This window comes from Pelecanus crispus, chromosome 1 (assembly GCF_030463565.1).
Source record: "Pelecanus crispus isolate bPelCri1 chromosome 1, bPelCri1.pri, whole genome shotgun sequence".
In the NCBI taxonomy this organism is placed as follows: domain Eukaryota; kingdom Metazoa; phylum Chordata; class Aves; order Pelecaniformes; family Pelecanidae; genus Pelecanus; species Pelecanus crispus.
The window spans coordinates 133489726-133514226 of NC_134643.1; the positions used below are offsets into that span (position 1 = coordinate 133489726).

Below are 24501 nucleotides of genomic sequence, written 5' to 3' on the forward strand. Positions count from 1 at the left end.
TAGCTGTATAGTTTGTATTAACAATATCGCTTTGAGACAGAAGTCAGCAATAGTCCTCAGAAGTTCGAAGTTCTATGAATTAAGGAAAACTTTTATTCTTTTCCATTAAATGGTTTCTAGCGATAGGGTAGTTCAGAACCAATGGTTCCAAGGTGAAACATAAATATAATCTATTTTTTTGCCATATTATATACATGAAACAATAGCCCCAAAAGTTGATACATCAAATTTTAATACAAAGTGAAATAAAATTCAGAATATCAGTGTTGGACCATTTAGGCTATTTCATACAAGGTAATATGACTACATGAAAATCAGAATAGTTAGGGCCATATCATGATTCTCATACTGCAAGGAAAGGTAACTGCACAGGTAATATTCCAGTAATCAATAAAGCTGATTGTCTAGTAATTGTGAGCAAAATATTTGTAATCTGATCCTTGATATGTATGTAGGTATAAACAAATGCCTGTATACGTGTTAGGTAAGGCCAGAGAAATTCAGGATGAAAAATACTGGTTAGAGTCAACTGGCCTGCTGGGTGTATACTTTTTTGGCCTTGCATTTTGTGTATGCATATATGAGCATATCTTCACATAAACTGGGAGAATATTTAAAATACAATAGCTTATCGAAATCCATGAAATTTCTTTGGTTTATAATAGCTGAGTATCTTGTTCATCTAGATAAAGATTAAACAGAAGACACTAAGTTTTTTATTGATTTTGATGATGCAATTTTCAGGGAAAAAAGAAAAAACTGTAAATATTTAAAACTTTTCATGCCTTGCATGAAATGGAATAATACCTGCTTCTGAAGATGTGTGGTTTTGCTGACCATGTTTATTAAATTCACTTTAACTTAGATTCTTTTAAGGAACTGTTTTAATGCCAAAACACTTTTTATGTCATACAATCACATTATATAAAACAGTGTATCTCAAGTCCTGTTGCAGTCTTATAATTGACAGAATGAGTTCAGCAATGGCATTCATTCCCTTTTTAAAAGATAAAATTAGTATAGCTCTTTGCAAATGTCTGTACATATACTGAATGAGTGATGGAATTTTGCTTTCAAGAAAATTATCTATCCTTATTTCTTGTATTTTAACAAAAATTTTTAGATGATTCATCCATTTTTTCTTACATTTTTCCATTCTGTTTCCTTTATTTCTAGAATGATTTCACCATTAAAGTTTATATAAAATAAAAGCAGAGCTAAATTGCTACAAATTATAACAATATTGCTTTTCATACTGCTTGTGAAAGAAATACTCTGCTTGGCTCTTTCAGTCCTCTTATGGTGATGTGACAGGAATATTTCTGAAAAACTGTTGAAAGAATAGAAAAAATTTTAAAAAAAGATCTGTTGTCCTGAAGTGGTGGGATGAATTCAGGTGTGTCTAAAGAGGTGGGGGAACAATGAAGAGCTCCAAAGAAAGGCAAATAAACTTTCTCTACCATATTTCTTGCATGGATAAATTTAGCTCACTTAGATTTAAAGCTTGACCAGTTTTTATTGTAGGTGAAGCAGCTAGTTGTTTATACTGTTTTAAGGGCTGTAAGCATATGAAGCGTGTTAGCTTTTATCTGTATGTTATCTGTCTGGATTGCCTTTAAAGGACATAGGTTTAATATCTTAAAAATGTTGTTGACTGATGGTTTACCCGGACTGTAATTTTCTTCAAGGAGAGAATTTCTTACATTAAAGACTCTATATTAAATATTTATGAATTCTTATAACATTTTTAAGGTTAAGAACAAGCATAGTAAGAGTTTTGAGACTGTTAATCATGACAAAACACACAGAAAAAATGAGTAGATATAATTCAGGAAAGCAGCCTATTTGTGATAATACTCAATTTTATACTCAACTTCAAATGCATATTTCAAGCCCATGCTAACATGCTGTCCTACACTGGGTCAGGCATGCGCACACACATACTTTTGAATCATTGTTGACATGATTATGTTTATGTGTATTTTTAAATTACTATCCTGTATAGCTAATGCTGCCTTTAAAAAACTAAGGACACCTGCATGATTACCTACGGAAGGGATGTATTCAACAAAGTCTTTTGCTCTGGTGTTCCCAAATACTGTATAAATATTCAGCATTTGTTCTATTGCCGTTTTAATTCCTTCACCAATATCCAGAGAACACTGAAGTATCTTCTATAGGATTTAATAACTCCTTTTTTCAGAACCAAGTGTGACTCTGATGATCATGTAGTAGAACAAAAAGGTTATTGTTAATATTCTTAGAAAAGAGACCGGATGAGAAATTTTATGAAGAATCTTTTTGGATATTCTAAAAACCTGGAAGGTATGAAGAGGTTTAAAACTGACAATCAGACTTGTGAATGTAGCACTTGAGTGAAGAAGACCAGGCTCATGTAAGTCCTCAGGAAAACCAGACTATCTTTGGTTTAGGATTTGACATAATGGCTTTCAAATTTTAATTTTAATTTCAATCAGGACATTCTGTTAATGTCCTTCATACTATTACTAAGCCCACAAGGTAATGTTCTCCTTTGTCTTCAGCTGTTAAGTACTCTTCTATCTCTTGTTTTCCAAGTTATTTATTTGGGAAAAGAGTTCCAAAACTAATGTGAGTGGCAAAGATTTGGATATAGATTTTAAGTACTATAAGGACATTCACTTCTAAAAGCTACAAAATATTGAGTGTTAGAAATTTTCTGGCCTCAGAAGCAGGTGAAAATCAATGATGAGAAGAACAGGTGAGGTGGGATAGGAGAGAAAGAGGATGGGAATATGTCTGTTTTAAATGAATGCATAAGTTGTCTTTAAAGAGTTAGCAACCTTGTATTAAAAGAATACACCTGTTTTAAAGCACGTTTCTTGCCTTTTTACTTACCTGTAGCAAATTTCAGTTACAGAAATGTGTGGTAGCTGAAATTAAAACTTGATACACTAACAAAAGTGCATCTAAAACACTAATTAGAATTATTCTGACAGCATTTTCCAAAATACAGTGCTTTTTTTCTCTCAAAACTGTAGTAACCTTTACTTTTGCCATGCAGCTATAATCTGATAACTAATGTCACCATTTCCTCCATAAATCAAGGGATATAATAAATGCATGTCCTTATGAGATAATCTGATTCAACCTTTTAAATAATATTGATCTCTATAATATATGCATAATAAATACATAAAGGAGAATATCTGTGAAGTTCACTTGCACAATTCATACATATAACTTGCAATTTCTGTGAATTAATATTAATTTAAAAGCTCATATGTTTTTTTCCACTTGCACAAAAATCAACTATTAAAACTAGGTTAGAAGTCCCTTAAATTTACACATACTTAGAAGAAAGATGAAGTAAAAGCACCAGCAGTGTTAACCTTTAATGGTGGCATAAAAGCAATTCTATGAGAGCAGCAACAGTTCAACCAAAGGAGAAATTATTACCTATTGTTACAGAGAGCTTCACAAAACAGTAAGACTTTTAAGACCCAAATACATAATTGGGCATGGTGATGACAGGTAGAGAGGTTAAAATTCCTCCTATAGCTCTTGAGAGTACATTTATATTAGCAAATAAAAAGTGGTCAGGACCATTTTTTGGCCTAGAGGTCAACTGATGCAGCACAGCTTACATCCTTTCAGCAACACTCTTACCCCCCAAAGAAGATAGTTGCATCCAAACTGCCTGTTGCTGTATCTCTGGCTCATGCTGATCCCTGACCATGCCTGGGCACTGTCCCAGAGAGTGCAGTTTGGCCCATGCTGGAAGCAGCGCTCCCAAGTTAATGGTGTGGGCAGTCATGCTGCAGAGCTTGAGCATATGCCCTCTTCCTGTTCAGTTCATTACTCCTGGCATCACAGAATAATTCAGGGAAGGACGCAAACTAGTTATATGACAGGGAGGGGTTCAGTGTCACTGTCATCATTCATTTTCTGTGTCATTTGACTTAGTCATGCAGTCCCCTTCTGCTTTCAGATCATAGCTCTATGGATCTGTATGATCTCGACCCAGGGTGCTGACTGTGTGCTTCCACGTAACACAAGGATAGGGATGTGATAGCGCTCACTCTTGGGCCAGTAGGACACTACTAATGCTAAAATCTTTCATTTAGCATTTTTTGAGTTCCTGAAGAGCAGTCTCTTATGCCTCTGCCCTCGTACATATCCTTGCAGTGCTGAATCCAGACTGGTACCACCATTGACTGTGATTGTGTCCAACCAGTGCTCGGCAGCCTACCTACATCCTGCATTTCAAAATCCCAAGGGGTGTGTTGCCCTTGCATTAGCACAGGATGGCATAGTGCATGTTCTTGCCCAGTGTGGTATAGTCACTTATTTAAGAAAAGGCTCTCTGTTCCCTCACGTTTATTAACCATTTATTAGAGAGGCATTTGCAGGTGAATAATTACAGAGCATTACATGAGCTTCCTCCAGCCCTACAAAATGTTTCCAGATGTTTAATACCTGTTGTTTCCTAGACTTGTACCCAGAGTTTAGTTCAAAAGTAGATAGTGGAATAGGCTCCTTTCTACTTCACTGTAATGCTATTAGGAAACAGGAGATGAGAAGATGCAGACATAAAGAGATGGGACAAGTCCAGCATGTTCCTTGGTCAGCCTTGTGGAGCAGAACCTTGTGGTGACCAAGGAACATGCTGGGCCACCTAGTAGTCCTATGATATCTGGAGTGCTTTGTGTCATTTGATGCTTTGGACAATGTCTTAGTTTCTGAAGTATATACATATTTCAGTTTAAAAAGCAGCAAAAATGTTAAGAAAAATGTAAACACTATGAAATTGTTGAAACAAAACTTTTTAAGGTTTTTCAGCCCCAAGAAATAATTTGTAATTTATAACAGGATTTACTATAAAATATATTTCCTGCTGAATCGAAAATTTTGTTTTCTTTCACCCCATTCTGCTATCATAGCTCTACGCTTACTTTAAAGAATTACAGCATGGCCCAGGAAACCCTAATATATTATATGAGAATATAATTTGTCTTCACAATTTTCTTGACCATAATTTAGAGACTGCAGTGTCACAGCTGGAAGCCAGGCCTTCAGTTAGGCACCATAATTTTTAGGGGTGGTTTCCAAAATCCCAAGTAGGCTTTAATAACTCATTTTTCTCACTTAATAAATAAGAGTAGAGAAAGGATTCTTTATTCCCAGTATTTAAAAAACATCTGTAGCAGTATTTGCTTTACTTATGTTGTTAATCCTTAATTACAGTTTTCTTCTATAAACAGTCAAAGATTTTTAAAAAATTAAAAAATCCTGTCCAAATAAATCAACATTGAAATGCATATTTGCAAACTACCAATTTAAAGTATTAAGATAGATCTTAGTTCTTCTCAAGTGTTCAATATGTTTTTACCACATCAACATAATCTCCCTTCTCAATAATAGCATAATACAGACTGCTCCTGTGAAATACTCATGTATATGCACAGGGAAGGCACGAAATCTACATCTATAAGAATTTCTTGACTCTACTGCTACTTGTGAGCACTGGAACACTTCCAGGTTTGCAGTGTACCTTCAGTGTAGTTTCTTATGCATCTAGAATATATTTCATTTTGTGTCTTTTTGCTAGTTTTCCAAGCTAATAGTATGACTTCTCTGTACATTTGCTCTTTGACCTGGATTTATTCTCATTCTGGTAGCTATTTTGCATGATTTAGTATTCATACTTCACAAACTTAGTCAGACAAAATCAGCATGAATTTCCAATTTTACAAAATGGTGCAAAGAAAATACTACAAAAATTGTCTACATAATAATGTAGAAAAAGATTGAAATACTTAATAGTGCAGTTTTGTTTATAGTACAGGTTCTGTCAGCACTGGTGTCTAGGTTATTGGTGTTATAGCCATAGTCATTGGACAGAGCCATGTCAGGAGACACCTTCAGTGTAGACATGTCGAAGATCAGCTCTTACTATGTGCTGTTCTTTTATGTACTGGTACTTTTTTTAACAGTACTTCTCTCAGTACTAGTGACGTGTGGCTAGAGTGTAGCCCATTTTCCTGGTCTTGCTTTCAGTTTATGTTGAACAACTTTACTTTTTTTTTAGCAGTTTATTCTTTCTTTGTCAATAAAAATCCACGGCCAATGATGCGCAGTTTGTAACCCCTGAGCATTGAAATTTAATGGTTTTGCTGGTTGTATTGCCACAGTCTTTAGTCACATAAGTAAACCTGAATCCTAGGAAGCGATAGCTGCTTTTCAACTCTTAATGCAACCATATCCTCTCAGTACAAAGCTGGCGTCCGGCAGGATAACATGGATGATACGAGATATTGTCTCTCAGTGAGTGAATTTTTGATGTAAGGAAGTTTTATCTAACCTTTTCAGATCTGTCTGGATCCTGATCCGAACAGCACAAGCTCCACTTCTGCCTTGCTTCTTGGGCTCTCTGAGGATAACTTTGCTTCTTTCAAGTCTGTGGCAGTTTCATAATATTTTGAGATATTTTTCCCATGGTACTTTGGCAGTTCATTGGGCTAGAAAAGTATGGGGAGGGGGCTTATCCATCTAACAGCAGCAGATACCAGACTAACAGCAGAGCAAGCTGTGTAGCAGTTACTGAGGTGCTGAGTTCTAATAGGACGGTCTCCACTTTCCTCTTTAACCTAGACTTCATTGACAAACATACTGCCAGGTATTCTTTGTGTCATAACTGTTAACATAAACAAGAGCACCTAAAACAAGCCCTCATATAATGTTGGAATATTAACATTTGATATGAAAGACCTGTTATACAGAAACAGTTACAGCTATTGCATGATATATTGCAATGCTGCAGCTGACTAACAGACAACTATTTGTCATCTCTCAGAGATATGCATAGAATTGGTATAGTTGGTTAGATATAAGGTCAGAAGATACTGCTCTGATCCCAGTCAGACATGCTCTATAAAGTACTCCTTTCAGTTTTCTGAATTATTTCCTGCTTGAACTGCAGCACAACTTTCTCAGAAACAAACAAACCAGAACAAGACTGGTTTCGAATTTCCAGGTACGGACAGTCATCCACATCTTGTGGTAAATTACTTCAACAGTTGAGTTAAAAACGTGCACGTTTTTCCTTGGCTGAGTTTGTTTAGCTTCGTCTTTCTGTCACTGCTTTGTTTGCCAAACTAGAGAGAGCTCGAATACTGCATTAATAGACAATAATCAAGTTTAAACTCTGTTTGTTAACCATCAGTACTGTTGTTCTAATTCGGACAAGAAAGCAAATATAGAGTATCTAATTAGTATTAGTTCAAAAAGCAATTATTTCTGTGGTCAAAGCAATTATTTTTTGTGGTCCTGTTAATAATGTGGTTATCTTTAATCACAAGCTTATTTTGGCTAAGTCAGCTAATCAGTGTCTAAGTAGGTGTCAAATGTTGCTATCACAGAAGGTGTAGTTGCTTCTGCATTGTCTCCTTAATGGAATATTTAAGGACACAGATGAGCACTTTGAAATGTATTTATTCCGATCCAGCCATCCAAATTTAATATACTTAAACATTTTAGGGATATGTTATTCTGAACATGTGGTTATAGACCTACACTTTACACTTTGAAATAGCTTTGCCTACGGCATCAACAATCTGTGGAGCTCCAGAATTATGGCTAAAGGAAGTTGTGCAAGTACTGACCTTTATTTCCTCCTACTGACTCTGATTGTTTACTTCACCTGCAAGAAAAAGAATAAGGGGAATCCTGGAAGGGAGGGTAACAATTGATGCTTCACTAGTTGTTTGGCAGCTTGAGAACATACCTTCAGAACGTCTAACCAAATTTTTCTCTTAATTTCTCTCAATTTTCTTTTCCTCTAAATATTTATTTTCTCATAGTCCTGTTTAATCCCAATTCTATGTATGATAGGACCTCAAGTCATTGAGAATTTTGATTAGATATTCCCAGACCTTTTGCTTACAGGAAGAACCCCAGAAGGCTTCAAAGGACTGTTAGATTCACAAGTCAGGTTTCAGTCTAACAGAATGAGAATAATAGGGCTTTCTTAAATATATCAAAATCAAAATGACTGGATAAGACAGTCCAGAAGTAAAAGCTTTCCTATCACAACCTACTGCAACTGTGACCAAGATAAAATTAACATTTTGCAATCTGTTACAGTCAGATTGCACTTTTTAAATGTAGTCCATGTAACATTTGTGGAGTGCTAAGGCTTTAGAAAAATACTTTAAGTGGGAGTTAAAGGGCTTTTTTACAGTCAAAAAAAGAACCACATATAGTATGGAAGTTTTTATTGTGTTGTGACATAGTCAACAAGAAATCATTAGCTAAAATAATTTTAGAAACCTAAATATGTAAAGAATAGGAAGTATATTGTCTAGTAAGGTAGAGATAAGAAAAGCTTATAAATAGGCAAGTGCTAATATATATCTAGTTGCTGCTATTTTTTAGCTGTTACTACAGATTATTTGCTTTAGTATTTAGTGTTTGAAATCTGTGGGTCAGTATTTTTATAAAGTCAAGCATTCTAAGTCTTCTGAAAAATTGAATTTTACAGATTTCTTCAGGCCCACTTCATTAGCGCAGTAAATGATGATGATTCTTTTTTAATTTGCTCTCCAAAAGTGCAGTCTAGAGAAATCCACCTTAGTTAACCAAGAAAAGTAGCTAATACTTTCAATAGCTTTTATTACACAATACATTATTACACAATAACAGCAATCTTCAGTTAATGACATTTTCAAGTAAATGTTCATCCATAGAAAACATTCTAAGTTTCTGAGACAGTGAGATTTTATTTAGTGAATCCCTACTTCAAAGACAAAATTTTGAAAGAGGAGAAATGCTGCAGAATGAATTAACAGTAACTTTTTAGTGGATAAAATAATCCCTGGAAAATATTCAAATCTTGCCAACAGTTTGTCCTTTAATTGTGAGTTTTAACTAGTGGTAGTCCAGAAAACAAAGAATGTGAGAAAAACTAGAGTCAACTTTCTGAACGTAATAAGTATTGTGGTACTATTTGGGGTTTTTAATCAGGTAGCATTGCTAAAATTGTGAAGTTAATATGCCATTTTTACAGAATTTAAATAAGTAAAAAAAATTTTACAAATAAACAGTGTTATCTATGGCATAGAATCAAAGATCACTTTAATTATGGGTTTTCTAGTTGACTTTAGAGAAAATAAGTAGTACCAGGTTAGGTTTATATTGTTTATGCTTCATGTATGATGAGCTACCCTGTATTCATAACAGACTCCAAGTAAACAAGTAATTAGCACTGCATATAATAAATATCAGTCTACTGAAATACTTTTCAAAGATTATTGTTTAACTCAGTAGCCTTGCTCATAATTGAAAATACCACTAACTCATTCTAGATTACCACTAACTCATTGTCGATTATAATCTACAAAATTGTGTCAGTTTTAACACAGCCTGAGTAGTGCCAAACTGATGTCAGAAAGAAAGATGTAGAAAACAAAAAGCAAAAAACAATTTTATATGGGTTTTTAGAATCTTTTTTACTGCCTGTGTATTTCATCGCAAGAATTTTTCTCTTTTAATCCTTGTTTCTTTTTCTTATGCATAAATTATGCATAAGCAGTCTCTTTCCTAAGCATTCACTTGCTGGTAGTCATTGAAATAGAAAAAAATGTGGTGAAAAACAAAATCTAATCACTATTGATAGGAACATTTTGAATCTATTGTCAAAAGCAGTAGTGTAGTATGTTGTGACTCACGGGTTCTGCTTGTTTAATTACTGTTAAGGTATCTGTAGTTATGTAATTGGAGTGTGGTTTTGCAATATGTGACCACAAAGTGAAATCTCTGCTGTGGTGTGCCAGATCATTACCACCAGTACATACAGCTTTGAGCAATGGTTCAGAAACCCATATAGATGTACAAGCAAATTGCGTAAAGGAAAAATGGGCTGGAAAGGTTGCTTATGAACAGAACCTAAAAATGAAAGTATGTTTGCAGCCTAGTGACCTGAAAATACAAATTAGCAGTTATTGTGAAATTGTAAGTAAATGCATATGTGTAACTTCTGTATTTAAACACCAAACAAAGTAATCTTGGAAATAATTTAATAAGTGTCACAAATGCAGGTTTGTGAATCCTGCTGATTATGTTAATTTATTGTGAATGAGTGGCTTTACACAGTTTGATTTAGTAGCAGTTTAGAATTTACTTGCAGCAAATCGCAAGATTTGATTGTAATATTTTAATAACACTCAGTCATCAGTGATTAACAAAGTGATTAGACAAAATTGATCAAAACAGTGACTTAGTTACAGATTCGAAGATGGCAAGGTTCACTCTATTACTACCTAGAAGTGCATAAAGGAAAATTAAGTTGCACTGAGTTGGAATGATTCACAAAGAGATTGTGTATGCAGGGCATAAGGAGTACCCTCCCGTTGAGTCACGAGGTTCAGAATAGACCCCCTTGCTTTCTAAACTCCTTTTTCAGAGAGGAGTCTAGGTGCGGCTAGGCCCACTCTTAGTCTCAGACTTGGTCAACAGTTTATAGGAATAAGCATAAGGCAGCAGTATAAGATTCTCTTTGAAATTAAATCATACATCTACAGACTACTTAAACTGATTCACACATACATACACACAAACATGATACATATACCATTTATATATATATATATATAAATGGTATACCTGTTAAAAATTCCCCTCAAGTTCAGTGAAATATTCATGTCTAATGTCTTGGCATTTCTCAAAGGGTGAGGGTTGAGCCTCAAGGAGTGAAGGGTTTCAGCTCAGGCTCCACGGTCGGTCTTTGGCCATGGATCTCCGATTTTTGCAAACTTTAGGAATTTGCTAGCACTGAGAGGAGCCCTGCTCAGAGGGAGATGCTGGTGCAGCCCACTGCAGTCCAGGAGAGCTCAAAGGGCCTCAGTTAGGACTGCTGTTTATAGGATCGTGAGATGATTGGCTTTAATCACCAGTAAATTTCCATCCAAGCCACAATTTGGGTCGGTAGTTGCTGGAATTCCAGTAATGATGATGATACCACTCTGTTTCAAGGCTGTCAGGGGTAGCTGTTTGTTCTCACTCCCCTCCTATGTAGATTTTGATAAGGACAGGACTGCTCTCTGCTTCAGCCATGTAGGAGTTTCTGGTACAATTAAGGGGTGCTTAACTGACCAACTCTGGAATTCCTCAGGTCGTAAAGCAGTTGAAGAGAGAGAAAAGAGGAGGGGCGCTATATGCACCACCAGAATAAGGTGCATGTTAGCTCTGATTCCTGTACAGAAAGTTTTGTTACTTTAGTGTATCAAAAAGCACTTTGGTGAGAGAATACTAAAAGTTACCAGCTCATATTGCACAAAAATAATTAGGAAAATATTGTGGATCTCAACTTTCTTTTCTCAGTCTCTTAAGAAAACTGCTTGAATACTGGATTTTTTAAAAAAATTCCCAGGTTATCTCCTCCCAAGCGAATTTTAGGTTGAAAATATTTCTCCTGTGAAGAGAACTTAAGTAAATTTTTAAAAGGAGATGCTAAAATGCATAACTTGCAGTATTTTGAAAAACAAACTCAAACCCCCCGAAGTATTTTAACCTTTTACTTAAATGTTTGCCCAAAGAGCAAATACAGATAACTTCAAAATACAGTTATCTGTTCATCCAAGGCATTAATACTGAGTTACAACTAGCATTTGTATAAGTAGAACTCATTGTTGGGCAGAAGGCTGACATTTCATTTTCAATCATTGTCTTTTTGAATTTGCCTGATTTTTCCATTCAGTGCATATATACGTATTTTTTGAGATCTATTATCTTTTCTGCATAATCCTATGAAAACAGTCTCCTTTCCAGAGGTGAGGAGCTAAAGATAGTAGAAAGCTTTGGGACAAATGCCTTTGGCCTGCTCTGGATCTCTGGAAAATTGAAGATTCACTGGCTGTATGTGCAAGACCTTGACAGCAATTGGCTAGATGGGCAGTGACTAATTTAAGTCAAAGAATCCATTAACTTGTTTGGGCCAAAGTGTATGTAAAACAGCACCTTTTCTCCTCCTCCCTTTTTTTTTTTTTTTTTTTTTTTTTTTTTAAAATACTGACAGCAAATGTAGAAGGTGCATAGAAAAATACTTATTAGTAAATGAAAATATAGTTATTCACCCAACCTCATTCCATATTCTTCTGTATTTTACTGGTTGAACATGCTGCACAGTGTAATAAATGGATACATTGAGCTAACAGTGCGTAGGTTTTTTCTTTTGCATTTCTGGATTTTATTTCAATAATATGCCTATCACCACTGTATAAATTTATGTGGGGTTTATTTGCATTTAATACTTTATTTCCACGAATTCTTTGCCATTGCAGTGATTTACTCTTTGGGATCAAATGGCCTGGGATGCTGAGTTTGATTCCAATTCTCCTGCTGTTAAAGGAGGAACTGGAGATGCTCTATTCCAATCTGAACAGACAACCATATCCTACATGTTCTGTAAATGTCTGCTGATGGTGCTCCTTACCTCTTCAGGAAGGCTCAGGATGCGTGTGGGATGGAAGGAAGGATATGGGGAGAGGGCACAGGGGAGAGCAGGGCGGTAGTAGTGCCTGCTTCTCCACCTCCTACCTCCTAAAAGCCTTAGGAGTCAGCATACCTCCTCCAGCCAGAAGAGGAGGTTAAAGCTACACTTGCTGGTAATTCCTCCAAGTCTTTGTCTCAACACTGCCATTTCCCCTGGAAGACAGTTTTCCAGGCGGATTGTGATAGATGTAGGTGACTATAGATGATAAGGACACGGAGGGGATGAACAGAAATGAGAGTCCCTGCGTTTTAATGAACGGGTGGAGAAATGACGCTCCAGATAGGGAACAAGTTGAAAAAATGCAGAAATTCCTGTTTCCACTTCTAGCTCACTGAAATTCTGCTGACCTTCCAAATCTTCTTCTCCAGACAGTATTAAAAACCATTTTATGCTTTCCAGCCACCTTGCCTCCAAATCTTCTTGCAATCTCACTGGTCCTTTCTCCTTGTTACACAGTTTCCCAGTCTTTTCCCTTTACTCACTCCTTATTCTCTGGGTCATCACTCACCCCTCCTGTACTCCTCTATGCTTGAGCCCTCCTTTCCAAGGTTTACACGACCTTGATTTTTGCCTATACTGCCAAAGAAGCTTCGAACTCTCTGTGGGTGTAGTATTTATACCTGTTTACTGTCCATGGTGGTCACTTGCCATATATTTAAAATAGCATATTGTGTTCATTTTTGGCAGATAGAAACAGGCCATCCTTAAAAAGTAAATAACTCTTTATTCTTAAAAATAACTTGTATTTGGATTTTGTCCTTGATAAGCTTTGAATGACAATAGGAAAGCTGTCAACTCTTGTCAATCACTTCATTATATACTTGACAGCCTCCAGTTAGAACATAAGAAAAGAGCATGATTGAAGAGTAGCAAACCTAATTGTAGACAAATAAACGAAAATTCACCCACGTGAGAGACTAAAAGTGCCCAATGGACATTCCTGTATTTTTCCTTCCATCAGCCTTCAATTGTCAGTTTCTGCTTGAAAAGCTAGGCCAGATAAGTCAGATTTTAACTCTTTTTTGATTCTCTTACCATTTCATTTTGCTAACATTAAATAAGTAGGTTTTATATGCAATAAGAGGCAGTATAGTTTGTCCACACAAGCACGTAAAGAATATGTACCCCAGAGATTTATCTTGCTGTATTCTGACATCTGTGTCTGTTTTGGCAAAAGGCTGGACTGTGAAAACTTCTGATGATGAAATATTGTTTGATTATGTAAACTACTCATATTTTCAATGCATTATTAAGATCTGCAGTAAATGTCAATTTAATAAACTCATAGAACCTAGAGCTTGATATTCTGTCATAAATCAATTGTTGTTCTTTCCAGGAATCTTTTTATGGGACTTAGAGGAGCAGCCTGCTCAATGTTTTCTTTGTGAGCTTTGAAGATTTAGATTTTAAACAGTCTGTATCCAAACCTCTTCTAAAAAAATCTATTCCAAATGCAAGAATATTAAATTATATTAGCTACAAATGGATTGTGAAAATGTAGCAAAACTTTCCCCATGAGTAATCCTTGTAAATTGTTTAACCTCTAATAGACTTTGCAGCCCTAAGGATGGATTGCAAAACGTATCTGTGTCCCAGTGTCTCAGGAGAGGAAAGATTTTTGAAAGACGATCATGTATTTGATGTATAGCAGTATTTTTCTAGGAAATAATGGATGACTAGTAAATCAAGATGTGATTTTGTTCTTGAAACCATAAGCTTTTTAGAAGTGTGGGTGCGTTGCTTGGAAGTTAGTAGAGGTTGTACCACAGCTTTGTCTTTTGGCTTCCTCCTTGTACTCTTAATAACAGCTCAGGTACTGTTCAGAGTCCCAGAGAAAAATGTGGTTAATATAAACAAGCAAATAGATATAGGAGGAAACTTACAGAAATGACAGAGCAGTTTACAAAGGCTCTAGTGAAGTCAGTACCAAAACTATAGCTTGTTTCAGTGTAGTTAGGTTTTCAGAGATAGGATATTTCCTCTCCCATTCAGAAAATACAGTTTTCTAACATTCTCATCATTTGTATTCTTTTTCATATGCTCTTTTCTTAACAGAAAACATTCTTTCTCTTCAAAAAACAATTCTTGAAAGCTCTTGGACATTTGTCTTCTTGATAATAGCAAGTTATTTATTAAACAACAACTCCTCTTCTGTAAGATCATATATTTTTCTCTACTGATCACATAGAATTTAAAGTGCTGGAATCTGAAGAAGAGCCCATACAAATGACCACTTGTATCTGCACAAGGTCCTATTATCTTTGGCTTAATTTGCTTTGAATTGATTGCTATGTAGTAAATATTAGAGGCAGGGAATGTATAGCTTAGTTTTTTGTACATTGGTAACTATATGAATTTTTCATACCTGCTGGATATTTGAATAAGTTTGATTTGATTGATATTTGAGTAAAAATTGATTTAATGTGATTTTTTTTAATAAAAATAAAAACATACGCTGAAAAGAATCTTAGTTTCTTCTCACACTAAAGTTAGTGATAATGTGGAAAACACATAATCCTGTTGTAGATATTGTGCTAAATTTCCAAGTAAATGTAGCTTTGAGATATCGGGGATAGTGCTGTAAAACTTAACTCTTGTGAGATACTCTTGTAAAGAGAGTCAAGCTGTTAGATATGACAAATTCTGCAGTGAAGGATGATTACTGGCAGGTGGGAATTCTTTCTAAATCATTGTTGTGCGTTAACCCTGGTAGGCAGCTCAGCCCCACACAGCCACTTGCTCATTCCCCCTGCAGTAGGATGGGGGAGAGAATCAGAAGGGCAAAAATGAGAAACTTGTGGGTTGAGATAAAGACAGTTTAACAGGTAAAGCAAAAGCTGCCCGCACAAGCAAAGCAAAACAAGGAATTCATTCACTACTTCCCGTCAGCAGGCAGGTGTTCAGCCATCTCCAGGAAAGCAGGGCTCCATCACATGTAATGGTTACTTGGGAAGACAAACGCCATCATTCTGAACGTCCCCCCCCCCCCCCCCCCCTTCCTCCTTCTTCCCCACAGCTTTTATTCCTGAGCACAAAGTCATATAGTATGGGATATCCTTTTGGTCAGTTGGGGTCAGTTGTCCCAGCTGTGTGCTCTCCCAATGTCTTGTGCACCCCCGGCCTACTCGCTGGTGGGGTGGTGCAAGAAACAGAAAAGGCCTTGATGCTGTGTAAGCACTGCTCAGCAATAGCAAAAACATCCCTGTCCTATCAACACTGTTTTCATCATAAATACAAAACATAGCCCCATACATGCTGCTGTAAAGAAAATTAACTTCATCCCAGCCATACCCATTACATCCATATAAATCTGTGCTGTGGCTATTGTTTAACACTGAGCACTACTGAGTAGCGTTTGCTTACTAGTTCTTTTCATTCCTTACTTTGTAATTAGTTTTTTCTTTCTTCAGAGTGAAATGAATGGGTGAAGTTTTAAAAAGATAAACTTCTGATAACATACTTGCTCATGGAAATTTGAAAAAAAAAAAGCACCACCACCCTTAGCACGGATATAACTTACCATTCACAGTTGCAAACCAGGCAGTTGGGAATGAGCAAACTGTGTATTTTCCGAACTATAAGAACGTAAATTCCATTTACTGAAATCTACCCCTACTTCTGCTGCTGAAGTAACATACTAGAGCAGTCTTTACCACTCCTTCCAGTAATATATACTGCTGTAACTGTTGAAAGACAAACTGCAAAAATATATCCTCATGAATATTCCTTTTAAATGAAGTATTAAAGATACCAGAAAATGGGCATATCTGAAAACATGTTACAATCAACAAACTGATGTTAGAACAGTAATAAGTTTTGATTTTGTTTTTTTTCTAATTTCCTTTTGTAGCCAGAAACTCCTCTGAAAATAATCCTTTATTTACTAAACTTGAAAAGAGGAGGAAAATTTGCATATAAGCCCTGACCTAAGAGACAGAAGAATAAGCAACCAAGAATTAGATGGTAAAATAAATAAATAAATAAATGCCTCCCAAGTTAAATGATTTTTAATTCAGTTTATTGAATAGGACTGTCATTATTTGTGCAATGAGAGAGAAGACATTCTGATTTGTTTCTGTCCTGTTTACAAGAGGAAATAAACAATCTTTATGACTCAGTACTTTTATAGTTATCACCAAATTTCATTTGCCAGTCAAGATGCTTATGCTGGTAGTCCGTATCTGCTACTGTGTCAATCTAAGTAACTTTTCTTTCTTTTAAGCTGCTATACTTCAGCATCTAAGAGAGCACATAACTAAGAGAGAGCTTGTAACATTATTGGGACTTTCCTTATTTTCTTGCAAGAATTTCTCATTATGTTTTTGTGCCAAATTTCCTTCTTCTGTGTCAGTTCTCCTGGGTTTGTTATTATCTCTTTTATATTATGTACTGGAACTAAGGCAGGGTCTGCAGTCTAGGTGGAACAGGAGCAGCTGTTTCATCCTGTGTCCTGTCCAGCCTCAAAATAAAATATGCTGAATCATATCCAATCTCCAAGAATTCTTACTGGGCCTTTTCACAGTCCAACTGGATGATTAACTGTGCTTTATCAGTATATGACCACTGTAGCCAAATTCTTTTTATATGCTATATCTGCAGGTCATGTCTTTACAGCTAATAATTTCATCTATCTTCAGCACCTCCAGGAAATTTCCTTTTCAGGACAGACAGCTGCAATGGATAGATACTGATTTCTCAGTGTGGGGAAAAAATTACTATATTTCATCTCCTCTAGATGTACAGAGGAAGCTCACAAATTTCTGATAGCCAACAGGAAAATGTGCCTTGGAAAAAACATCCTTTCACTCTGCAAAGTGGTGGGGCTTGCTATTTCAGGCACTTCTTTTGCATGGCTTTAAATTTTGGGACCTTCTTAGTTCCACTTCACTGCAGAGGATTTCCTTTTTCTTTTTTTCCTTCCCTTTTCCAGTACCAGGAATAAGAGACATTACAGCAAGTGGAATGATGAAAAACACCACCAGGTCTTAATAGGCACTGTGTCTGCATGTTTTACAAGCTACAGAAAGGCTGCACTCAGTTTTAGAAAGTAGTTATGAACTCTAAAGTTGAATTATTGCACTTCTAGAAGGAAGAGGTCCTTTGTGTAGTGCTCTTTTCCATGAAATAATTGTGTCTTCTCTAAAGTATCTTGAAAATAGTTCATATAGGTCAAGAGCTATAGTTGTATCAATTTTCCAGTCTCTCATTAAAATCAGATGACTATCGTTTGTACACTTTACTTTAAAAATCTGTATGAATCTAAAAATATTCTTTTCCACATTAAGATGGCTTCTAACACTGCCTGGGGATTGTACTTTGGGTCTCACACATTTAAAAGAACAGTGGATTAAGGTAATGGGGGAAATAATGGTTATTTTATTTACTCATTAAAATGGCATTTTTAGAGGCAGGTGCATAAAATTGCTTGTCTGCTAGTAACAGAATATTTCTAGCGATAAAGCACTTTTACACTAAGCTTCTACCTAGGCCACTAATGGAACGGTCTTTAAATTGAATTACTTGTACTTTTTTTTTTTTTTTTCCATAAAAACCCTAAGACAGGAAGGTGAAGTTAAATTCTGTAACTTAGATCTTCACACAGCGTTTTCTTTCTATATAGAGATAAGTAAAATATTCAGGAAGTTATCAAACCTTTTTATCTGTTATGTAGAAAAGAACAGAGGTACAAGGTTGTCTCTCCTTGAATTTTATCAAGATTGATTAAAGTCTTTATTCAGGAAGTTTAAATAGTGGCAACTGCGTTTCTCCCCCGGTGGATTAGGTCCCACCTCAATATGGCCACAGAACTGTTAACAGTATTTCTTGGATGTATTCTGGCATTCATTTCTAGCTCTTCAGGGAGTTAGTCAGAAGGCCCCCCTGTGAAACGATTCTCAGGGACAGGGGAACGGAGCAGAGCTGGCAGATCTTTAAGGACACCTTCCATAGAGCGCAAGAGCTCTCAGTCCCCAGGTGTAAGAAATCAGGTAAGGAAGGGAAGAGACCAGCATGGCTGAGTTGAGACCTGCTGATCAAATTACAGAGTACGAGGGAACTGCACAGGCAGTGGAAGCAGGGACAGGTGTCCTGGGAAGAGTACAGGGACACCGCCCAGTTTTGAAGGGATGGGGTCAGGAAGGCCAAGGCGCGGCTGGAGCTGAATTTGGCAAGGGATGTAAAGAATAACAAGAAGGGCTTCTACAGGTATGTCAGCCAGAAAAGGAAGGTTAAAGAAAGCATACCCTCTGTGATGAACAAGAATGCTGACCTAGTACTAACAGACGAGGAGAAGGCTGAGGTACTCAACAACATTTTTGCCTCAGTCTTCACCAGCAACCTCTCTCCTCACCCCTCCCGAGCCGATGGACCGCAAGATGGACACCCGGGTGGGTAAAGCCCCTCCCACCATAAGGGAAGATCAGTTTTGTGACCACCTGAGGAACATGAACGTACATAAGTCTATGGGACTTGATGAAATGCATCCCAGAGTGCTGAGGGAATTGGCTGATGTAGTTGCCAAGCCACTCTCTATAACATTTGAAAAGTCATGGCAGTCAGGTGAAGTCCCTGGTGACTGTAAAAAAGGGAATATTGTGCCCATTTTTAAAAAGGGAAGAAAGGGGGACCCTGGGAACTACTAACCTGTCAGCCTCACCTCTGTGCCTGGGAAGATCACGGAACAGATCCTCCTAGAAGCTATGCTCAAGCACATGGAGGACAGGGAAGTGATTCGAGACAGCCAGCACAGCTTCACCAAGGGCAAGTCCTGCCTGACCAACCTAGTGGCTTTCTGTGAAGGAGCAACTGCCTCAGTGGACAAGGGAAAAGCAATGGATTTAGCAAGGCCTGTTGTGACCGGGTAAGAAATAATGGATTTAAACTAAAGAAGAATGTATTTAGAATGGATATAAGGAAGAAATTTTTTACAATGAGGGTGGTGAAGCACTGGAACGGGTTGCCCAGAGAGGTAGTGGAGGCCCCATCCCTAGACACATTCAAGGTCAGGTTGGACATGGCTCTGAGCAACCTGACCTAGTTAAAGCTGTCCCTGCTCACTGCAGCGGGGTTGGGCTAGATGACCTCTAAAGGTCCCTTCCTACCCAAAGTGTTCAATGATTCAATGATGTCACCTATCTGGACTTCTGTAAAGCCTTTGACACGGTCCCCCACAACATCCTTCTCTCTAAATTGGGGAGATAGGGATTTGATGGGTGGACTGTTCGGTGGATAAGGAATTGGTTGGATGGTCGCAACCAGAGGGTAGTGGTCAATGGCTCAATGTCCAAATGGAGACCGGTGACAAGTGGTGTCCCTCAGGGGGTCCGTACTGGGACCAGTGCTGTTTAATATCTTCATCATTGACAAAGACAGTGGGATCGAGAGCACCCTCAACAAGTTTTTTGATGACACCAAGCTGAGTGGTGCAGTTGACATGCCAGAAGGATGAGATATCATCATCCAAAGGGACCTGGACAAGCTGGAGAGGTGGGCCTGTGTGAACATCATGAGGTTCAACAAGGCCAAGTGCAAGGTCCTGCACCTGGGTCAGGGCAACCCCCAATATCAATACAGGCTGGGGGATGAAGGGATTGAGAGCAGCCCTGCAGAGAAGGACTTGGGGGTACTGCTGGATGAAAAGCTGGACATGAGCCAACAATCATAGAATCATAGAAGCATTTAGGTTGGAAAAGACCTTTAAGATCATCCAGTCCAACCACTAACCTAATACTACCAAGTCCACCACTAAACCAGTTAAGGGTAGAGTAGTAATTTCATGTTTCCTGGCTTGGTGGCTGGATTATTTTTTAATGAAAGTAAAAACTAGGAATCATTAAGATTGGAAAGGATCTCTAAGATCATCAGTCCAACCATCAACCCAACACCACCACGCCCACTAAACCATGTCCCTAAGTACCACGTCTACCCATTTTTTGAACACTTCCAGGGATGGTGACTCTGGGCAGCCTGTTCCAATGCTTGACTATCCTTTCCGTGAAGAAATTTGTCCTAATGTCCAATCTAAACCTCCCCTGATGCAGCCTGAGCCCATTTCGTCTCATCCTATCGCTAGCTACTTGGGAGAAGAGACCAACCCCCACCTCACTACAACCTCCTTTCAAGTAGTTGTAGATAGTGATGAGATCTCCCCTCAGCCTCCTCTTCTCCACACTAAACAACCCCAGTTCCCTCAGCTGCTCCTCATAAGGCCTGTGCTCCAGACCCTTCACCAGCTTTGTTGCCCTTCTCTGGACACGCTCCAGCACCTCAATGTCTTTCTTGTATTGAGGGGCCCAAAACTGGACACAGTATTCCAGGTGCGGCCTCACCAGTGCTGAGTATAGGGGTACGATTGCTTCCGTGCTCCTGCTGACCACACTATTCCTGATACAAGCCAGGATGCTGTTGGCCGCCTTGGCCACCTGGGCACACTACTGGCTCATATTCAGCCAGCTGTCGACCAACATCCCCAGGTCTTTTTTGGCCAGGCAGCTTTCCAGCCACACTTCCCCAAGCCTGTAGTGTTGCATGGGGTTGTTGTGATCCAAGTGCAGGACCTGGCACTTGGTCTTGTTGAACCTCATACAGCTGGCCTCAACCCATCAATCCAGCCTGTCCAGATCCCCCTGCAGGGCCACCCTCAAGCAGATCGACACTCCTGCCCAACTTGGTATCATCTGCAAACTTACTGAGGGCACACTCAATCCCCTCATCCATTTCGTTGATAACGATATTAAACAAGACTGGCCCCAAAACAAGACTGGCCCTGGGGAACACCGCTCATGACCAGTCACCAATTGGATTTAACGCCATTCACCACTACTCTCTGGGCTCGGTCACCCAGCCGGTTTTTTATCCAGCAAAAAGCATGCCCATCCAAGCCATGAGCCACCAGCTTCCTTAGGAGAATGCTGTGGGAGACGGTGTCAAAGGCTTTGCTGAAGTCCAGGTAGATGATGTCCACAGCCTTTCCTTCATCCACCAGGTGGGTCACCAGGTCATAGAAGGAGATCAGGTTGGTCAAGCAGGACCTGCCTTTCATGAACCCATGCTGGCTGGGCCTGATCCCCTGGTTAACCTGCACATGCCTGTTGAGCGTACTCAAGATGAACCACTCCATAATCTTCCCCGGCACCGAGGATAGGCTGACAGGCCTGTAGTTGCCCAGATCCTCTTTCCAGTCCTTCTTGTATATGTGTGCTTGCAGCCCAGAAAGCCAACCATATCCTCGACTGCATCAAAAGAAGCGTGGCCAGCACGTCGAGGGAGGTGATTCTGCCCCTCCACTCTGCTCTGGTGAGACCTCACCTGGAGTATTGCGTCCAGCTCTGGGGCCCTCAGCACAAGAAGGACATGGAACTGTTGGAGCGGGTCCAGAAGAGGGCCACAAAAATGATCCGAGGGCTGGAGCGCCTCTCCGATGAGGACAGGCTGAGAGAGTTGGGATTGTTCAGCCTGCAGAAGAGAAGGCTGCGGGGAGACCTTATTCCGGCCCTTCAGTACTTAAAGGGGGCCTATAGGAAAGATCGGGACAATCTTTTAGCAAGGCCTGTTGTGACAGGACAAGGAGTAATGGTTTTAAACTACAGGAGTGTAGATTTAGACTGGATATAAGGAAGAAATTTTTTACAATGAGGGTGGTGAAACACTGGAACGGGTTGCCCAGAGAGGTAGTGGAGGCCCCATCCCTAGACACATTCAAGGTCAGGTTGGATGGGGCTCTGAGCAACCTGATGTGGTTAAAGCTGTCCCTGCTCATTGCAGGGGGGTTGGGCTAGATGACCTCTAAAGGTCCCTTCCAACCCAAAACATTCTATGATTCTATGATTCCAATAACATTGTATAAATATCTAAAGTGAATACCGAGAATGCCATTGACTGTACTGTCTGACCTACTATCAAGATCCGATGATTACTGTGGTGTAGCTGAACTTTGCTATATTTTAATTAATTCTCCTCTGACCATTCTTCTTTGTGGTGGTTTAGCTTGTTAGCCTGCTCCATGAATGGGAATGTGCAGAACTGAGTTGAAAGAAAAAATGAGGTCACTTATTTAGAACCAGAACTCTTGAAGATGGGAATATATTCATGTTTTCTATCCATTTCTCTTTCTTTACTTGTGAGGAAAAAATGAGGCACTTGGAACCTCACCTTATTTATAGCTATTTCCCTAAAATATCTGGGAATAATAACCTGAAAGATAGGTGTGAATATTTCAATAAACCTTGCTGGAGCTTCTTATGTGCTTGAATAAGAAAATCCAGATCAGAGAATTCTGGTTACAAGTTACACTCTCCCTCATCTAAAAGACAAGAAAAACATAATTAAATGTAATTTTCTGTTATCAAGTCAAATATATATGGGGTTTTATATCTGATTATTTCAAAAAAGTCTTTTTGAAATTAAAAGCATCCACCTTATTTCAGATTTTAGATTTAGTATGTTTGCCTGTTAAGCATCACTGCCTTCTCTTGATCAGTAAAGTGAAGGGAAATTGCTTACTGCTTCTGTTTTCCTGTGAATAAATTCTCTTCTTTAATCTTCATTTAATGTACCATCTTGATAAAACAACTCACTATATTAATTGCAAAGTTATGGGTTTTTTTGTTTGAAGGTTGTAATTAAGTTTCCATTTTTGTCACCATGAAGACACAGGTTTAATCACCCTGAGCTTCTCCTACTGTCCCTGCAGAAAATGTCCCATAGACATAATCTCATTGGGAAATAGATCCCAAAAGTTTTATCAGTGTGAGCAGAGGGGGTGAACCAGTGCTTGTGATTCTTAATATAGACCAGTACACAGTCTGAAATGCTGCAGATACTTTTATAGATAGTTGTCTGGGCCTCCCAGTGTATGTGCAGCATATGTCAAACAGCCTGTCTATGTCTGCTAGGATAGTTACCATTGCTTGAAATAACATATGCCAAGCCATCAAACTTTCTCTTCCATTGGCATACACAGCAGAGGTTTAGTCAATATATTGGTTTCAGCTAGGGAGTATGAATTTTCTAAGTTCTGAGCTGTATCAACAGACTTTCATAGTCCAGATGGGGCTGTAGACAAGTCCATGCCACTTTTCCAGCCTGTAAATTTGTTCAGCAGGTTGAACTGACATGCTGGAAATGAAGAAGCCCATGTGGCTTCTTCAGCAGTAGGCTTTCATCAGTTCGGATGTACCATTTTAACACCACTGAAAATGCAGAGATGGTACATCATGGAAAAAAGGTGGCCTCTGTTTTGATTCTTGTTGTTTATACATGTTTGAGAAACAGCAGTTTCCCATGATGATGTATTTTAATTTGCCATATGTGTGAAAAGTTTAATTAGCATATTCATCACCCAGCCCAGAAGTAGCATTACGATTCATTTCACAGGCATTTCATAAATTGTGCAATTCCAGTAGAGTCAGCTCTGTCTCCCAGAGACAGTGCTGCATCCTCCAACAGCAAGCAAAAAGAGCATGGCACAGAGGAGTCAATGATCTTGAATCAGGACTTTTAAAAAGTTATGGCTTTGGTATTGTCTAAAAACTGGTGGATATGAGCATGGACAACCCCTATTAGCTTTAGTAGTAGCCTGGCCCGTGTGATCAAGAGCAGACGTCAGGCCCTGCTCTGGGAGTACGCTGTTCTCCTGGAACCTGCACAGGCTAGGTAATAACTGCAGTCTCTTTGTTGCGAGTGAACCATTGGAGACCATGTTATGGTCATTACCTTTTTCTTCTCTGTGGGAATTGAATGATGGAGCAGTATCCTGAAACTATGCTCTTGCCTGTCGACCCATATTAATAGGGTGTTACCTAGCAAAAGGATTTGAAATTGCTGGAAACTTGCTTACTGGGCAGGATTCGTCAAGGGGCTATCCTATCAGGCAGAGAGCTGGGCAGAGAGCTCCCTCAAAGTTACTGCAGTGATTTAATGTCAGGCATGCACTTACTTAAAATCATTTTGTGATGATTTTAGATGATGATGGA

The 24501-nt window shown here is 38.4% G+C and overlaps 1 protein-coding gene across 1 annotated transcript in view; it reads left to right on the top strand.

Annotated features, from left to right (window-relative positions):
* DMD (dystrophin) overlaps window positions 1–24501 on the top strand; it is a 1232979-nt gene that overhangs the window by 825845 nt on the left and 382633 nt on the right. The gene's annotated exons all lie outside the window — the stretch shown is intronic.